Below are 19,294 nucleotides of genomic sequence, written 5' to 3' on the forward strand. Positions count from 1 at the left end.
AATGGTATCGAAAAAGTAACAGTCCTGGTTTCAGTTTGGGGTAAATGCAAAACTTGTAATTCTTCTTGTTTCCAGCTGTATTCTCTCCCACCCACAATTAAATTTTATACAGGAAAACGACAATTTCCTGTGATGGAAATTAATTAAAATACATAAGGAGCTCACTTTAGCCATGACTTCCTTTGCTACTTCCTGTATTATTGATATATTTAGGCTACAAATTGCTCTTATGGTCAACTAAATCCCGCATTTGGATGTGTGATGAGCAATGATATATTTTTTTAAAAAAACCTAGATAATAAAAACAGGGACGGGCTTTGAAGAGCTGCTCCCATCTGAACAGAGTTTTCAAAACACCCCTTTGAAGTGGTTTTGTAAAGCAATTCAGACTCTTCTCCGAAAAGCAAAGCTAAACTAAGCGCAGAGCAGCCTTGAAGTAGTGGAGAAGTCTTCAGAAGGCATTTCAAAGTGCCCAGGGAGCTAAATCACATCGCTGCCATGGCTCGCAAGTACCCGCTAGAATAAAAGTTCACATTGACACATCTCGGTGGGCTTCCATTTGTTGGTAGAAATGAAAGTGTTCGAAACCACTTTGAATTCATACAGAAAATGGAGATGTGGGCAATGAATCTGAGGTCAAAGTCAAGAGAATGTGGTTTAAAACAGTGGTCACCACTGGTGGTCCATGAGAAAATTTTGATGGTCCGCAGAGAAATGTCGCCTCCAAAGCACACACACACACCCCAAGCAATTAATCCAGGCTGTGAGGGAACACAAGCCTGCGCTGCCCACATGGCAACTGCTCCTCCATCTGGGTGCACCGGCCTGCCATGGACTGGAGGAGCTGCTCCGGGATGACCAAAGGGCCAGTCCTGTGATTACTTCAGCTCTGGAATATGGGACTGACTTTCCCACCAACGTCAGCAAGGCTCTGTCAGTCAATATTCATATAGTGGTCCACGGGATTTAAAATTATGAGTTTGGTGGTCCCCGAGGTCCAAAAGATTGGCGACCCCTGGTTTAAAATCTTAACTAAGTCACTGATCCTAAGACAAGCTATGATGGGATAAAGAGCAGAAGACGAAAATTTAAGTAGGGTGCTGTTCCAACACAATGTGTCATTCTGTGGCCAGTCAAATGTGCTTCTGAAGCTCACTAAGGTTTTCCACTGTCCCCTTCCAGTAAACATGTCTTAACATGTGGGAGACTAAGGTCACAAGTGCCACCATGTACATAATGGGGTCATCATTCAAATGGTATGGATTATGTACCGTATGTATTCATACCATTTATAATTTACAATAAATGTTACATAATTCAGATCATCAAGTGTTATATACACAATTACTGTTGAATTAGGATACATATGATGTCCATCATGCCTTCTCCTGGGTGCTTGGGTACAGTTGAGGAAGTAGCAAACAACCATCAAGAATAACAACCATTAATCACCCGGCTCCTTTTCGAAACTAACTTGAAGTTGGTGCTTAAATGCCAGTTTAATGGTAGCAATGGTTTATGGCTTAGCCAAATGAATTATCCAAGCTACTGTGGGTTATCTGATGAATCATAATCAAAACAAACCAAGTTTACTATGTGCTATATGCCCAGCTATAATCTCGCTGCCATTGGAAAATGAAACACGAACAAAACCCACTGACCCCTTAGAATTCAAGATAGGATACAAAGACCCACAATAATATCACAAACCTCAGTTCCCCATTCCTACACTGAACCTCGAGTCATGTCCCTTTTTCCCTGCTGCCAGAAACTCCAGTCAATCCATCTGACAAAAACGATTTTCAGAGCTCTAGCAAGCTCTCCTGAAATTAAGTTTTATGTAACTTTTAAGTAGCTGTTTGAAATCCTCCTTGGTTCTTCTTTAAGCATCCTAGAAAAGTTCTAGGAGAAAACACCTTGACTGGTGCCCATGTTGCATTGCTCATTATTGTTAAAAGCTCACCTTTTGTTCAGCAGGACAACCTCTGTCCAAGAGTCAACTTTCAAGTTCTTTGCCAAGGAAACTATCAGACAATTATGTTGAGAGCAAACAAATCCCTTGAGAAGATAAACTGCGAGGTAGGCACTGTGAACCAGAGGCTGAAAAGGGACCGGCTTAATAGATGGCAGAGGGGTGTGTCAGTCCAGATTCTGACATCATTTGTTATCCCATAACCACATCACCATCAAGAGCCTGAAATTTGTTCTTCTCTCTCCCCAGCAGTCCTGCATGAAGAGGGATTTTGGTCTTCTAAATAGCTCAGATGGGGGAAATCTTGGTATCAATTTTTCCCCACTTCCAGTTAAAAAAACTGGCTGCTGGTGATGAGGAAACGTTCTGCTGAAGACAGAAGAGCTACTACTACACAATACCAGACTTGATGGATAAATCAATAATAGTAAACTAAATAGGTAAACTATCTGATAAGCTTTAAAGCTGATAGACATGGTGTACTTAGCCCTGGATTCCATCAAGAATAACTTACTGGAAGCTGGATTCCATAACATGCTCAATTCAAAATCTACCCTCTAGTTTCCTGAAACATTTCTAGCTTTGCTAAAGAGGCTTAAGTATTTCTATTTTGGTCTTAGATACTCTTGACTAAGTGCAAAAACTCATTGTTAGGGCTTAGAATGTACCATTTTCCTTCCAGAACAAACCACACTGGTTGTTCTGCAGGTGGGTTATTTTTTATATAACTTTTTAAGTACACTCAGGGCTTTACAATGCTCTTGATATGGTCCACTCCTGGAACAGAGTTTTGCACACTCCTATTCTTTAGTAACTCTAGAATTTCCTTGAATGGTATTATTTAAATTTACTTTATTATTTCACTGGGGTGCTGTTGTGTTTCCTATTACATATCCTTCTCCCAACTTTACATTCACCTGGACTGACCCTGCTTTCTGATCTGGAAAAAAACAAAACAAAACCATGGGAGGAGCTCCTTTCAGATTTACCAAGGTGGCAAGATTTACCAAGGTTAAGAATGCCAGAGAAATGATTATACAAGAAAAACATTCTCACAAAACTCTATGTATTATGGTCAATGCATGTAGTTGCAAACTATTTTCACAACAATAAATTGATTAATTGTTGCTATTGTCAAACACACCCCACCTACAAAACGTTGACTTAAATGTACTTCTCCTTTAAAAATGAAAATTCAGAAGTCATTTATTTTTCAGCACATTGAATGGGATCACTGAACCATGCCAAAGCAATATTCAATCCAGCAGTAAGGAAGTTGCTTCATGTGCTTTGATTTTAGCCTTCTCTCTGCCGTTTTGTTTGCTAAAACAGGAAGGAGCAAAATGCCCAGAAAATCACAACACTCTTCCCTATTTTTAAGCATTCAAAATCCAACTGCAAACCTCTTTGAATTGGGGTTGTTATATTGGTGGGAATCCACAGGCCGTGTTGATCTATCAGGCTGGTAAACCCTTAGCTGATGGTTGCAAATTGGATGAGCACTCACCTCTGTTTTTCAGACTGCCATTATATGGATGCAATGCTTTAGCACATTTTCAAGCACTTAATCCAGAATAAGGGTCATGCGTCAGGGGCTTGTGCAGGGAAAGCCAGAGATCCCTGGATCTAGTGGTCTTTCCAATGTCACTCCCCCTCTGGCTGCATGTTGTGACAGATGGCGAAGTCTGCATTCTCTCTTTGCAACTCTGCACAGACCAACTTTCTGAAGCTGGCTTGTAAAGCGGATGAGATGCACAGACTGAAGTGCGAACTAAGGCAATCTCATCCAAGACATGACAAATAAGAAGCTGATACACCTTGCCCAGGGCCATTTCATAACAGCTTTTTCATATTAGATCAAAGAATTCTTATTCCACACGCTTCTTTGGCTCCATAATTTATTAAGTAGGGATTGTTTCAGCAGAATATTAAGGTGGTAAACACAGCTCCTGTTGAAGGAACCAAAGTTAATGAACATTGATAGATTTACCTCTGATACGATATTTCGGCTACCTGTGTTCTACCACCACCACCAGCATCTTCTATCCTTTGGACTGACTGGCTTGTGATAAGTCTTGTCTTATACCTCAGCAGGTCTTTTCTTTAAGCAGTAGTTGAAATTAAATGCCTTGGAAGTATCTGCTATTTTATTAATATTTCATTACCTTAATTTGCTCCTTTGATTGAACCAGAAGCAACATGAGGCAAGAGTCATGGCACCTCCTGAAGGTTAACTACATGGTAGACAGAAATGCCTAATGAATTGTTTGGGATTTTTCTGCAATAGCTAATTGTCTAGAACTTTCCAACCTGCAGCAGGATATTTCTTTTGAAGGAATTAACACATAAAAAATGCTTCTACCTGTATCTGAGTTACACAACAGAAAATGGGGCAGAGGCAGCAAGGATATGACAATGGTCATCATTGTCATCTAGGAAAAAAAATCTAATAAGAGCAGGTCTTGAATGTAGGAGAGAGCAATAGAAAATCACTTAGATATGGTTATCAAGAAAATGACAAATACGTATAAGAAGTCAGCGGGAATCTAGCTCAACTTGAAAAACAACCTCTTTTACAATTTATTGCAATGACTGCCTTAGATTCTTATGGAAAATGTGACGTTTCTTATATTTTGATTCACTTCTCTAGGCTTTAAAAAGTTTGGAGTCTACTTAAGATCAATGAGCTTCAAAGGAACTGATCTCTCATATTTATAGTACTGCAACTGAAAGGCAGAATGGCATCTGTTTCAAGGTCTCCAAGTATACAGTAGACCTTGATTAGTCTTGTTCGTCAGTCAAGGATTACCGTCACAAACTGCGGCTGACTCAGCTATTCCAACACTATACAGCCTGTTACAATAGAAGAGAATATGAACCAGAGAGCTAGTTGCTTTAGAAGCCATGGAGATTTAGAAGCAGAGGTGGGTATTCAGCAAGTTCTGACCATTCTGGAAAACCGGTAGCGGAAATTTGGAGTAGTTCAGAGAACCAGCAAATACCACCTCTGACTGGTCCCCTCCCCCATCTATTCTCTGCCTCCCAAGTCTCAGCTGATCAGCTGAGTCTTCTTTTGTTGCCCTGTACAAGAGAACAGAGCTGGAAAGCGGGTTAGTGGGGTAAGGAGGGAATGGGATTTTGCAGTAACCTTCCCCCAGGAGTGGGAAGGAAGCGGATGGGGATTTTGTAGTATCCTTCCCCTGCTACACCCACCAAGCCACGCCCATCAAGCCATGACACGCCCACCAAGACATGCCCAGAGAACTGGTAGTAAATTTTTTTGAATCCCACCACTGTTTGGAGGTACATTCTTTACCCTGTAGATAATATGAAGAGAAGGGCAGAAGAACCAATCTGATTTATCTGCACTAATAGATTTTGAATTTCATCAGACAGCGATAGGAATGGGACCAGGTATATATGTATGGTGAGTACATTTTCTACCCAAAACAAGCTCAGTCTGCGGCACAGAAGTTATAGTAGAGATGCACAACATTTTTCAAGGCAAAGGTCAACTCAGGCTATAATGAGTAGCATTCCAAGTACTGCATCCCAAGAATAAGGCAAGAGAAGACAAATATTAGGCAAAGCTGTCTGGTTGTCTAATGGTCAACTGGACTTTGTTGGGGTTTTGCTTGAAAATGTTTCACTTCCCATTGAAAAAATTTATTCAGTTTGAAAAACTGTTTGAAGTGCTTTCAATCTGAAGAAAATCGTGTTAACAATGCTAATATATGGAATTTATTCATCAGAAATGACAGAATATCCAGCATATGAGAGGCTAAAAAATTATATTGAGAACTTGGAAAAGCAAAATTAGTCCAGATGTTAAGGAATGGTTTTCAGAAGTATATGATCTATCAGTTTTGAAAAAGGCAATATTTTCTACTAATCAAATTATAAAACAGTATGTACTACTATGGCAGAAATTTTATGATATTTTATATTTTGTGATTATCATGATATAGTATTTATGGCACTTAGTGAGAAACTAGTAATAAGTATGATATCCAAAGTGGGGTGTTTTTTCTTCTTCTTTTTAGTTTGGGATTTATTTTTCCCAAACTTTTTCTCTTTTCTTTTTTGTTTCTACTAATTCTTTTTACGTTTAAATATCATTAATTATATACATTGATAATTTTTTTTTGTAATTTGTAAATAAAACTTTTAAAAAATACACTCTGTAAACATTCTATTTTTTCACTGCCAAGTTCTTGTTCATAATCGGAAATTAGAGAAGCAGGCACATGACATTGATGACTTGACAGTGCCTTCACCGATTCAGGTGGGCATTGTCCCACATCTGAGTAACTTTTGATGTGCACAAGATCAAAACCATGATGGACTCGAAGGCAGAATGTCCTATTTAAAACTGTTAACTCTCTTCCTTGCTAACAGTTTTCCTCTGCATTATTTCTCTTTTTGATAACCATTCTTCTAATCCATCCTGACGTATTCTTAGTGTCTCCACTCTCAACATATCACAAGTTATACTGTTAAGAACATTGAAGTAGAGACCTGTAATGGTCCATGAGGATGCTCTTAAGAGGCAGGAGAAAGAAGAGTCAGATAAGAGGTTCAGATTAACAGAGTTGGAAGAGTGCAAAGCAAAACTCAGAAGGAATCCTCCCTATTTTCTTGGACTGTAAAAATGGTCTTCTGCAGCCACGACATAAGCCTAAGATTGAAAATCAGGCTTGTCAGATTTACATCTTTTCTATCCTGCTCTACGGAGTGGACAGTTTGTCTCTGACAGAAAGCCACTCGAAGAGACTAGAAGCATTTGAAATGTGGATTTTTTAGGCGGCTGCTACGTATAAGTTGGGTTGACAAAATCAGAAATGAGGAGGTGATAAACTACCTGGGAAAGCCAACGGAAATCATCCAAACCATAAAAATGCTAAAGTTAGAATATTTCGGACATGTGCTGCGACACCCGGAAAAATACGGCATGCTTCACTTAATCCTCCAGGGAAAGATTGAAGGCAAACAAGGTCCAGGCAGAAGAAGAACATCATGGCTTCAAAATCTAAGGGACTGGTTTGGACAAAACTCAGCAGCACTTTTTTGTGCGGTTGTTGAAAAAGATAGGATCGCCAACACGATCGCCAACGTCCGATGACAAATATGGCACAAGAAGAAAAAGATAAAAGAGAGTGAAGAGGCACTGCAGTTTGAGACTTGCAAAGCTGATATCAGTCCTTTGAGGTAGTTAAGATGCACCAACCATGCACTTTGTCTTTTAACGGTGGGTTATATACAGGATTGCTATATACATACACGTGTTAGTCACATACTAGGCAAGCAAGCAATCTTCAATTCTATACGGAGAACCACAATGGAGATAGAAGGGGGGGGAGAGAGGCCCTCACATGGTCTTCCTTATATAGACAGCTTCTTAAAGCAGCAGTACCCTGCTGACTCATCCTCAGTTCATCATCTTGGCTTACAGCCTTACAGCAGCTGGTCAGCTATTAAATTTTCATTACCTTAACAAGTACTAACACTACCTTTGTTGTAACGATTAAAAAAACAGAATCCTGCAAGTCTGAAAGTGGGCTAAGCTGCCTCTTACCTGCCGGTTGCCCATTCTGCAGTTTCTCCTTCTCCTCCTCTCCCTCCTGTCTGACAAGGACTTTCTCACAGACCATTACCAGATTTTTCTGTTGTTCAATAGATTTGGACAAGACAGATGGGATCATGGTGTAATAATAATATCCAGCCCCTTTAATCATACATCAAGGGAAGGATATAAACCATTTACAGTATAATAATAGGAAGTTGTTTTTCATTTTTCTTGACCTCCCTAGGCATTTTTATAACGCAGGAAAGTTTCTATCTAGGTATTCAACAATATTAACCACTTACAAACGTTCTAGCTCCAACTAAGAAAAAGCTAATTTTGGCAGCAACAACTGTTACAGCTTTGCAGCTTAAATCCCTTTTTGATTGATGTAGACAAGGTGAAATCACAGTATTTACAGATTTAAGGACAGGTGAGTAGCTTTGTGCCTACCTGATATTTAAAGCCAAGACTTCTGAAGCCCCTGAAATCGATGTGCCAAAATTCAGTGGCAAACTAGCTAATGTTTAATAGCGTGATGTTGGACTCAAGAATGATAAAATAAAGGTGGAAAAGAGAGTTTAGGTATGTATATACAGTAAAAGTGAAATATCACTCACGCATCGTCACAAAATCTCCAGAACTGTAAAGCCTACAAACTTGAAATTTGGCACATATGTTCCTCTTGGCTTCTAGGTGCTCACTAAGAAAGGATTTTTCAAAATGACCATCAGAGCATTAGTATTTTGTGTATTATTATTAACACGCTCTGATGCTAATGAGTTCTACTGCCCTTCCCCACTTGAAAAGAAATCTGTTCCAAATGCAAAACACAAGCAGAGGAGTGGAATTTCAGTTTCAGTTTTAGTTTCACAGCATCAAGCAGCTTTAGTACAGAACAGTTGAGCTAAGCCACGCCCAAGCTCCTTGCTTTCTCCTTCTTGCTCACATAGCAAATACTTTCAGTATTTCAGTGTTTCAGTTTCAAAACAGCCCTCAACTCTCTCACACACTGAGAGGACGTTAGCCACATGAATATTGATGGATGCTGGTAGGCAGAGGCAGAATTTCCCTCCCGTCTTGTTTTCATCCTCCAAAACTAAGCCCGACCACATAGTTTCATAGCGAAGTACGGGATATCCAGTTGGTACTTTATATTCCCAACCTTACCTCCCCGCCAAATATCCACCTCTAAAGATCCCGATGATCTCATTGGAAGTTTTCTTGGGGTTGCCAGCCATGAGGAAGGGTAAGTCATGCCCCTGACTGAGATAATCTGTACATCTGTTTCAAACTATGGTTCCATTATCTTTGACCCAATGGCAAGGCTTGCTAGGGCTCATGGGAGTTCTAGTTTCACTAAGTTGCCTTCCCTTGGCCTATAGCAGTGCTTCCAACTTTGGTCACTAGAAGATGTGTGGGCTTCCAGTCTCAGGGTGCCCAACCACCACATATTCTGGGAAAGTTTAAATGATTTATGTTCATTTCTCACAGAAAACTACGTAGGATGAAGGAAGCCAAAGAAGAGGAACATCATAGATAAGGTAGACAGGTGAGATCAAAGGAATTCCTGGAATGCCCTTGGGGAAAAAAAATTCATGTTACTGCTAGAAATGGTTTACACCATCATGTGTTGTGATTGATTGAATGTGTGCTGTCAAGTTGGTGCCAATATTTAGTAAATGTCTTTAGTAAGACATTTAGTAATGCATAGACAGATGCATGCAGTTCTCAAGAGTCAAACCTAACTTGTTGATATCTGCTTGCAAAGCACCGATAATAAGAACCATCTGTCTCAGAACTGACCTGTTAAAGTACACTCAATGAACATAGATTAGCTACCTGTAAAAGTCTCAACTTCACAAAAAGGATTTGAAATAAAAGTTCTACAGCGACAGGTAGAAATCAAAGCACCAAAACAGCAGCATAGCATGGGGTTTGCGCACAGATTATCCGAAGTTCCCTTCTGACCATTTCCAAAGAGGATTTGGAATACAATTAGTTACATACTACATTTTTACTGATAATACCAAATCTTCACCCTGGGCATCAAAAAAAAAAAAAAAATCCCTATCAAAAGGAAGAAATTATATTGAGACCAATAGACCAATTCTCTTACCAGCCAGGGAATTCTGGAAAGTACATACACCTTAAATCTGCCAAGATTGAAAAACACTAACCGAGAACCCATGATTCATAGACTTCCTAACTTCCAGATACATGGATGCCTAGAATTCTCAACTAAGAATTTTGGGAGTTAGTCTCCTATCTGGAAATTGTCCAGATGGAACATAGGAACACGAGCGGTGCCCTGCTGGATCACAGCCTGGCTCATCTGGTCAAGCAATCAGTTCTCCCAATAGTTGCTGATCCCCATGGCCTCCATGAATTGATTCAAATCCTTTTTGAAGCCAGCCAAGCTGGTAGCCAAGACATCTTATAGCAGTGATGGCTAACCTTTTCCACATCACGTGGGTATGGCTTGGTGGGCGTGGTGTGGCTTGGTGGGTGTGGCATGGCTTGATGGGTGTGGCAGGGGAAGGTTACCGCAAAATCCCCATTCCCTCCCCACCCCACTAACCTGCTTTCCAGCTCCGTTCTCCTGTGCAGGGCAACAAAGGAAGACCCAGCTGATCAGCTGGGAGGCAGAGAATAGATGGGGGCGGGGCCAGTCAGAGGTGGTATTTGCTGGTTCTTCGAATTACTCAAAATTTCCGCTGCTGCTTCTCCAGAACTGGTCAGAACCTGCTGAATATCACCTCTGGGAATCACAAATTATCTTAAAAAAAATTAAAGTGCTTTTGTCTCTCTGGATTCTTCAACGATTCTATTTCATTGGGTGGCTTCTGATTCTTGAACTATTTATCCAGTTTAGGATACAGCAAAAACTTGCCGGTTGTCTTGGGAACCGGTAGCCTTAACTCTATCTCATGTGTTTTAAGCTCTGTAAATGGACTGGATATGAATACCAATGTAAAAATCGATTCACATATGAAAGATGTATCTGCATATAGACACAATGAGTTTTTCCTCTCATTAAAAATGCTTTTAAAATCCAAAACTATTGATTTGAGGCCCTGATACTTGTATACAAAATATAACACTAGAAATTATGCTGATATGATTTAATCTTGCCGTGTTTAGGTCTTGAACATTCATTTGCAGGCTGCTAAAAATACATAAACCACTGGGCCACCAGGAACCTTGGTGGTTAGAATGCAGTATTGCAGGCAAACTCTGCCCACAGCCAGGAGTTTGATGTTAATGGGGCTTAAGGTTGATTCAGCCTTCCTTACTGACCTCAGGTCAGTAAAATGAGGACCTAGAGTGTTGGGGCAACATGCTGATGTTGTAAACCACCCAAAGGGTACTGTAAAGCACTTTGGGGCGATATATAAGTCTAAGTGCTATTACTATTGCTATAAATACCAAAATATACTTATAATTTAATTAAGATTACAATACCCTGGAACGTCACTGTTGCTTGGGCTATCTTTTACGCAAGGGTCTTCAAACTTGGCAAGTTTAAGACTTGTGGACTTCAACTCACAGAATTCCTGAGCTAACAAGACTGGAGGAGGAATTCTGGGAGTTGAAGTCCACAAGTCTTAAAGTTGCCAAGTTCGAAGATCCCTGCTTTTACGCATGGACAACATTCAGAAGGCCAACTCCTATAGTCTAGATGACTACAGTAGCTCCTCTCAAAAAATACCTTACTCTGCTGACCATAATTAATACAGCACAAACTACCATTTCTGTGGATCGTTTTATTATTCCATTTGCCCTGATCAGGAGAGCTGGAAGAAAGAGGAGCAAATACCTTGGTAGGACAGCAGGTATTCGCGTTTGCATAAAAACCGAGGTTAATCAGTTCAGCTTTTCTACTCAGGAGAATAAAGACGTCACACATCCAGGAGTAGCCCATTCAGCCCCATGGCAACCACACCAAACAAAAGAAGAAATCAATTCAAGGAGCCCTGTTCTTTCCGATGAAAAGGACAGGAGGAAGACGGATGTCTCTCTCTTCCAACGGCCATCCTGTCCAGCACACTGGCTGCCCTCCCATAAGGCTGGATATCTTGGCGGCCTGTTTGGCGAGAGGGGCAGTTAATGTAACGGGATCCCTGAGCTGTAAAGTGTAGCTGTCAAGCACTTGCCATTTGCCAAAACGGACGTTTATTCAGTCGAAGGAAGGAGATGCGGCCCACCTATTCAGATGCCGGGTTACTGGGCTGCTACTGTTTTACGCTGACCTGATTTGCAAGTCAGAAGGTGGTTAAGGCCCACAGCCGTATCTAACACCAGGCTGTGGGTTCACGTGCGGTTAACACTTGAGGCCTGTGGTTTGTGATAAGTTTACTCGCCTACATCACAGTCATTCCAATTCAGATGTTCAATTAACTTCCCCTTCTGGTTTCCTGACTAAGAGGTGGGGAGAGGCGAAGCTAAAGGCTGCATTTATTTCTAATTTGTTAAGAGTTACATTCCACATTGTCTCCAGAAAGTTAAGAAAGCATACATGATCTTATTCTGCTCTATTGCATCCCTCCTGTGAGGTCAGTTTTGCTGAGAGCAAAAAAATCATCTGGATTTGGAACTTGAATGATCCCAAGGCCTAGGTCCAAATCTCCACTGCTATATTACAATGGTTCTGATGGTACCATCTAACTGCAGGATGGCCACTCTCCCTTGGAATTATTTACTTCCTTATCATCACAGCCTCCACAAGTGTGTTGAGTGTGAAATTTCCAAAATAGCACAGGGCTGTCAAACTCCCAGCCTGCGAGCTGGGTACATCATGCAGTGACCACGCCCGGTTTAGCAAACTGGGGGAAATTCCCGATACTTTACGTGACACCACTGTGACATGAGTGTAACACCCCTGAAATAGCACATCTCCTGATCATAGTTGAGCATTGGGTACTGTGGAGAGCGGCGCAGTGGTTAGAATGCAGTATTGCAAACTAATTCTGCCGACCGCCAGAAGTTCGATTCTCACCAACTGATGGGTGACTCAGACTTCCATCCTTCCAAGATCAGTAAAATGAAGACCCAGATTATTGGGGGCAAAAAGCTGATTCTGTAAACCACTTAGAGAGGGCTGTAAAGCACTGTGAAGCAGTATACAAGTCTACGGACTATTGCTATTAGGCGCTGTGGACCCAACACATGGAGATGGTGCCAAGTTATGGAAGGCTGGGTTAATTCTTAACTCTGTTTTAACATTGTGCAATTTCCTTCTGAATGAGAGCTTTGCAAACCTGGTTACCCTGATTATTGCTTCACAGGTATTGCTGGAGACTATGATCTATATCTATATCTATATCTATATCTATATCTATATCTATATCTATATCTATCTATCTATCTATCTATCTATCTATCTATCTATCTATCTATCTATCTATCTATGAGAATCCTAACTCAAGACAGCAAAGAAAGGTGTGAGTTTAGGTTGGGAAAGTAAGGAGGCATAGTATCTTATGACTGCTACTTACAACAGACCTTAATAACGCCATTGTTCCCTACTCCATATAAACCAAAGTTTATTTTGCCTTTTAAAAAAAAAACATTTCTTGTAACAGATCAGCTGCTTCTTCGTCATGATGGAGACACTGAAGTTAGTGAGTTACAGGATTTGCTGGAAAATCTCACCTTCTAGAACTGATTTACCAAGCAAATTCGTTAGCTGCAACATATTCTTGGTCAGTAACCTACAGACTGATGGCAAAACTTTCCATTTTTGTCCTCTAAACGAAGCAGCGCTTTTGCATGTCTCCTTATGTAGCAAAAACGTTGGGAGCTTGTTTGTGTTTGCCAACAAGTGATGCCAGAAGGCGCAACTGTGTACAGAAGAAAAAAGATGAAGAAGAATAGCTAATGATGACAATCAACAGCAGCCTGTAATGTAGGATCCTCTGGCCATAACCCAAAGTGTACAAAAGTTTCATACATCGCCTTGAGATGTTGCACTAAGTACAAAAAAGGAGAAAATTCTTGATTTGGGAAATAATACAACTTTTAGTGCACAGAAAGACATCCACCTCTGAAAACTTTATAGCTGTTAATTATGTCTGCATAACATGCTACAGGGCCCAAGATCTTCCCCTTGAGAGTGTTTATAGCTTTATACGTTGTATTTGCTACTACAAGTGGTAAATATAACAAGATTTACCAACACTTTCCCATATGACTGTGTGCGCGCCTTGGAGTGATAAGGATATTTTCTCTCTTTTATTCAGACAAGTGCTATCTAGCATTTTATAAATAGATTGGTATTTAGCGTTGTTTGTTTATGGAAGAAAAAATAATTCAGCAGCCAAATTCTTTCATGCTTCTGAAAGAGGAAGGAGAAACCTATTATTCAATAGGAATAATTATTCTTCCTCATTCAGAAGCAGGAAAGAATTTGGCTGCTGAATTCGTTTTTCCCCTTACATAAATAAACAAACATAAATACGAATCTGTCTGTGGTTGTAGGTTGAGGATTACCTGTAGATCAGGGTAAGGCAAAGTAAGTCCAAGAGTCAGACAGATAGACTGCCCAGGTGTGTCTGTGACAAAGATTCAAGTGGAGAAAGTCTCCAACCAAACGAAAGCGAAGAGGCAGCTTTGACATTTGTTTTCAGAAATCCAGAGTTTCATGGAGAACCAGTTAACTCTCGAGACCAATTAAGCCAATCCCAAATCAGGTCCAATAGGACTGGAGTTTGTTTATACATCAGCAGTTTGTTCCTGTGCATGTGAAAACAAACCCCTTTCCTGGCTGCTCGGTTTTGCTAAAGTGACTGAAAGAGTGATCCTTAAAAGGCAACTATCTCTGGAGACTGCATATCAGAGAGGAAAAGCTGAAAAACAGTTACTTTATTTATCCTGTTCTGCTTTTCATCAGTTCAGATATGCCAACTTCTATTGAATTTGGATCTTTCTTCACACATATCTTATGCAGACCAGAAAGAAAGTCTCAAATCTTTTTCTCCAGAGGTGCAAACCCACAATTCACACTATAACAGGTAATATTACTGGTGGTCTTGGCTTAATGGTTGGCGTGTTTAGAGACTGGTTGAAGTTATGATGGCTCCGAAAATGTAACTTTATAATCCTGTTCTCACATTTACAACTTTTGCAGCATCCCATGGACATGCAATTGCTACTTGCACACTTCACAAGAGGTTTCCAATGAGCATAGTCAACGGGAGAAGTCAGCAGTGAAATTGCAAGTGGTGGACATATGATGTCTCACTTAACGACTGCAGGTGATTTGCTTAACAGTCACAGTGGAAGTGAGGTCATAACAGAATAACAGAATAGTTGGAAGGGGCCTTGGAGGTCTTCTGATCCAGGGGTGTCAAACTTGCGGTGTCACAGTGGCATCATGTGACATATCATGACTCCCCCCCCCTTTTAATGAAGGGGGGGGAATGGCCAGGTGTGGGCATGGCCAGCACGTGACACATCTGGCCCGTGGGCCACGAGTTTGACAGCCGTATTCTAGACCAATTCCCTGCTTAGACAGGAAACCTTATAACCATTTCAGACAAATGGTTATCCAACATCTTTTTAAAAACTTCCAGTGTTGGAGCATTAAGTTTCCGGATGCAAGTTGTTCCACTGATTAATTGTTCTCACTGTCAGGAAATGTCTCCTTATATCAAGGTTGCTTCTCTCCTTGATTAGTTTCCACCCGTTGCTTCTTGTCCTGCCTTCAGGTGCTTTGGTGAATAGCTTGACTCCCTCTTCTTTGGGGCAGCCCCTGAGATATTGGAAGACTGCTATCTTGTCTCCCCTAATCCTTCTTTTCATTAAACTAACCATACCCAATTCCAGCAACCGTTCTTTATATGTTTTAGCCTCTTCTCTGCACTCTTTCTAAAAGAGTCATAAGGCCATCATAATCTCATAACGTTTCACTCAACGACTGTGTCACAGTGAGGGAATTGCCGGATGCAACTGTGCTTGTGAAACGAGGACTATCTGTACATTACAGCTTAGTGCCAGGCATATAGCCACGAGCCTGTCTCTTTGCTTACCACACCAATACAGTCTGCAAAATTTAACACATAGTGAAACAGCAGCAATATCTGCATAAGCCTTGGTTTGACAAGGCTTTGCTGAGGTTGCATTAAACTAGGAATGAAATACTGTATTTTTGTGGCTAAATGCCACATTTATACATTTGGTGGGTGAGGGTCGAGAGTTGCAAAGTGGAAAGCGTATTTATTTATCAATCAATCATTAGATTTATATCCTGCTTCAATTTTCTACAACTCGAGGCAGCGGAATATATGCTCTCCCTCTTTTCCCACACAGAACCAACTCTACAAGGAGGGTTGGCCTGAAAAACAGGGACTGGATGAAAGTCACCCAGGTAACTTTCATGCTTAAGGAAAAACTAGAATTCACAGTCTCCCAGTTTTTAAACCAGCAGCTGAACCACCACACCAAACTGGTTCCCCTTGAACTTGTTGATCAGAAAAGTCGGCAGTTCGAATCCCTAGTGCTGCGTAACAGAGTGAGTTCCTGTTACTTGTCCCATCTTCTGCCAGCCTAGCAGTTCGAAAACACGTAAAAATGCAAGTAGAAAAATAGGGTGGGAAGCTAACAGCGTTCCGTGCGCCTTCGGCATTTAGTCATGCCGGCCACATGACCACGGAGACGTCTTCGGACAGCGCTGGCTCTTCGGCTTTGTAACGGAGATGAGCACTGCCCCCTAGAGCCGGAAATGACTAGCACGTATGTATGAGGGGAACCTTTACCTTTACCTTAGCTCGGTCTGATTTTCAATTCCAATATCCCTATTTTAGGCTGCATGCTAAAAGTGCCATACATTTCCCACCTCAAAATGACAGGGAATTTGCCGTCTTATTTTAACAATCATGGGGTCCAGAGTGGAAACCTTGGGGTTTATGTGCTTAAAAAACTGTCCATGACTCCGGGGCCTGAAGTTATCTGTCATGCCTTAAAGGAATTTATTACAAAGCCCAAATTTTAAACCTGCTTTAAATGAAAGGGCATGTCAGAGTTTAAGCAATTCTGAACTATTATGAACCATGCCTAAGAAAAATGAACTATGGTGCTAGTTAAGCATTGCACCGAGGTCATATTATTATACATTAACCTGGGATCGAACAGGCAATTTTGCTGCTGGCTTTTCAACGTTCATTAGGGACGCAATGTTTTCTGTTAGAAGAGCGCCCCAGGGTCCAGTTTCCAAATGACATGAGGATGTTACAGGTACTGTAGTCCTCAGCTTACGACCACAATTGTGCCCAAAATTTATGCGGCTAAGTGAGAAATTTGTTAAGTGAATTTTGTCCCATTTTATGACTTCTCTTGACACATTTGTTACATGAATCACTGCAGTTGTTGAATTAGTCAAACAGTTGTTAAGTGAATCAGCTCCCCTCCCCCGTTGACTGTGCTAGTCAGAAGGTTGCAAAATGGAGAAGGTTCATATGGCCTCCGGACACTGCAACCGTCGTAAATGTGAGTCAGTCATTCAGTATCCAAGTGTCAATCACATGACCATGGGGATGCTGCAATGGTCATAAGTGTGAAAAAACGGTCCTAAGTCACTTTTTTTCAATGCCGTTGTAACTTTGAACAGTCACTAAGTGAAATGTTGTAACTTGAGGGCTACCTGGTAGTCCTTGACTTACAACCAGCCATTTACCGACTTTCAAAGTTACAATGGCCCTGAGAAAAAAAAAAGACTTATAACAGGTATTCACACTTAGAGCTGTCACAGCACCGCACAGTCATGTGATCAAAATTTGGGTGCTTGGCAACTGGCATGTATTTCCAACCACTGCAGCACAGTGATTGCCATTTGTGAGATTTGTTTAATGAGCCCAATTTGTTTAATGACCCCACCCCTTATGATTCGCTTAACATCTGCAGTGTTTCACTTAGCGCCCACCTTCCTTAGTAATGAAAATTCTGGTCCCAAAGTTCAAAGCCTTTATTGTCATTGTACATCATGTATACAGTGAAATTGGTTGCATTACAATCCAATTATGGACGTAAGTTGAGGCTTGGTTTCCAAGAGGAAAACAGGTAGCCCCTCCCTCTGGTACCCAAGCTCGTTTTGGAAGGACGGATGGGACAGAGATGTAGTACTGGCGCAGTAGGACATGGAGGAAGAAGGGGACAGAATTCATTCATGAGTGTGAGAGGCGGTACACATTTCTCTTGATTTCCTTGCCAGTTGCTCTGGGTGTGGAAGACATTAACGTGCAACGGTCTGCCTGAACAAACCACCAGACAGCAACAAGGAAAAAGGCATAAAACTGTGTGGGTTGCTTGGCTTAAAACATGGCATCCTTCTGGAAAGTGGCTAACTTGCATTACATAATGAGAAACAGGATCTTCTCGGCCAGAAGGATGCAGAGATTGTCCTGTTTCAGTTAACTCAGAGGGAACAAGACCCCAACAAAAACTTTTAAAACTCCGGCTTCTAAAATACATGGTCACAAAGAGGCTTTTTTTTTTTTTTTGCATTTGGGGGCATGATGATAGCAGATCAGGACACAGGTAAGTAGAGCAGTATTTCTCAAACTTGAGGTCTTTAAAATGGGTGAATTTCAACACCCAGAATTCTGGAAGCCTAGGGAATTCTAGGTGCTAACATCCATACATGTTAAAGTTGCCAATTTTGATAAACCTGGTTCCAGAGGTGGATGAAGTTGAAATTCACATATCTTAAGATTGCCAAGTTTAAAACAAAAACAAAAAAAACACCAGAGATACCAAGTATCTGAACAGATAAAGGAGGTCATGCACAATTGGAAAGGAGGACAAATGGAAGAAAAAGGAGGACATGCAAACTTTTTTTAACTTTCTTAAGAGCTGCAATAAAAATTATAATGCAAAATTGCAAAACCACACCCAAATATATTCAGGCCAATGTGTACATGAAATTATTTCTTCCCCCTTCCAGAAGGACTGGTTTTTCAATCACAATATTTCTCCAACGAGTTTTTATTTTCCTACTAGCAATAATATAGGCTCAACGATAATGTGCTTTTCAAATTTCACCCTAGAAATGTATGATGAGTCATGGGATCTACAGAAGACAGGGCTTATATCTTGGAAGGGGCTGAATTGAAGCTGATTGCTGAAGTCAGGAAATAAATTAAATGCATAGTAAATGCTGGCTGTTGAGTCTGCTGTGAGTTAAGGAAAAGGGAGGGAGAAGGCTATTGACAAGATCGCCATACGTAAAAGTTTGACTCCTTCTGAAAACAGTCCAAATAAACTGCAAGATGCTCAGAGAACCAGGCGATATTTCATAAGTTTGCCAGATGGAAGACATGAGGATAAAACAGAGGATACGTCCTCCTTTTGCCAAACATCTGGTAACTCTATTTGGAGGCATCTCACCCACCCACTCCCATTTCTCGAGGGTCTTCCCCAGTCCCTCCCTCATTTTCATGGGCTTCTTCTCCATTCTCCACCCTCGCTTTCTTTCCTAGTCAGGCTGGAACATTTCTCTACAGTTAAACATTTCAGGGAGTGTTAATGTGCCACAGAGCAAATCTGCTAATGTGCACAGCATTTTTATCTCTACAAAGGCCTTGGAGTACTCATCTCTAATGAGTGCTAGAGCCCACTGTAACTACATAGCCAAAAAGGCATTAAGAGTTGTTAACCTAATTCTACGTAGCTTTTTCTCTGGTAATATCACACTACTAACTAGAGCATACAAAACATTTGCTAGACCAATACTTGAATACAGCTCATCAGTATGGAACCTGCAT

At 40.9% G+C, this 19,294-nt stretch overlaps 1 protein-coding gene across 4 annotated transcripts in view; it reads right to left on the reverse strand.

Moving 5' to 3' along the window:
• EPS8 (EGFR pathway substrate 8, signaling adaptor) overlaps positions 1 to 19,294 on the reverse strand; it is a 172,735-nt gene that overhangs the window by 120,112 nt on the left and 33,329 nt on the right. The window contains exon 1 of one of the 4 annotated variants that reach the window (XM_087935144.1): positions 1,964 to 2,369. The exons of 2 other annotated variants lie outside the window; for them this stretch is intronic. The gene's annotated coding sequence lies outside the window, so the exon portion shown is untranslated. Of the gene's footprint in view, positions 1 to 1,963; positions 2,370 to 19,294 lie in introns of those variants that run through there. One more of the 4 variants, XM_087935146.1, reaches the window with a different exon arrangement.

The sequence above is a fragment of the Pseudonaja textilis genome, chromosome 5 (genome assembly GCF_049901715.1).
Source record: "Pseudonaja textilis isolate UNSWEBS1 chromosome 5, rPseTex1.2, whole genome shotgun sequence".
NCBI lineage: Eukaryota > Metazoa > Chordata > Lepidosauria > Squamata > Elapidae > Pseudonaja > Pseudonaja textilis.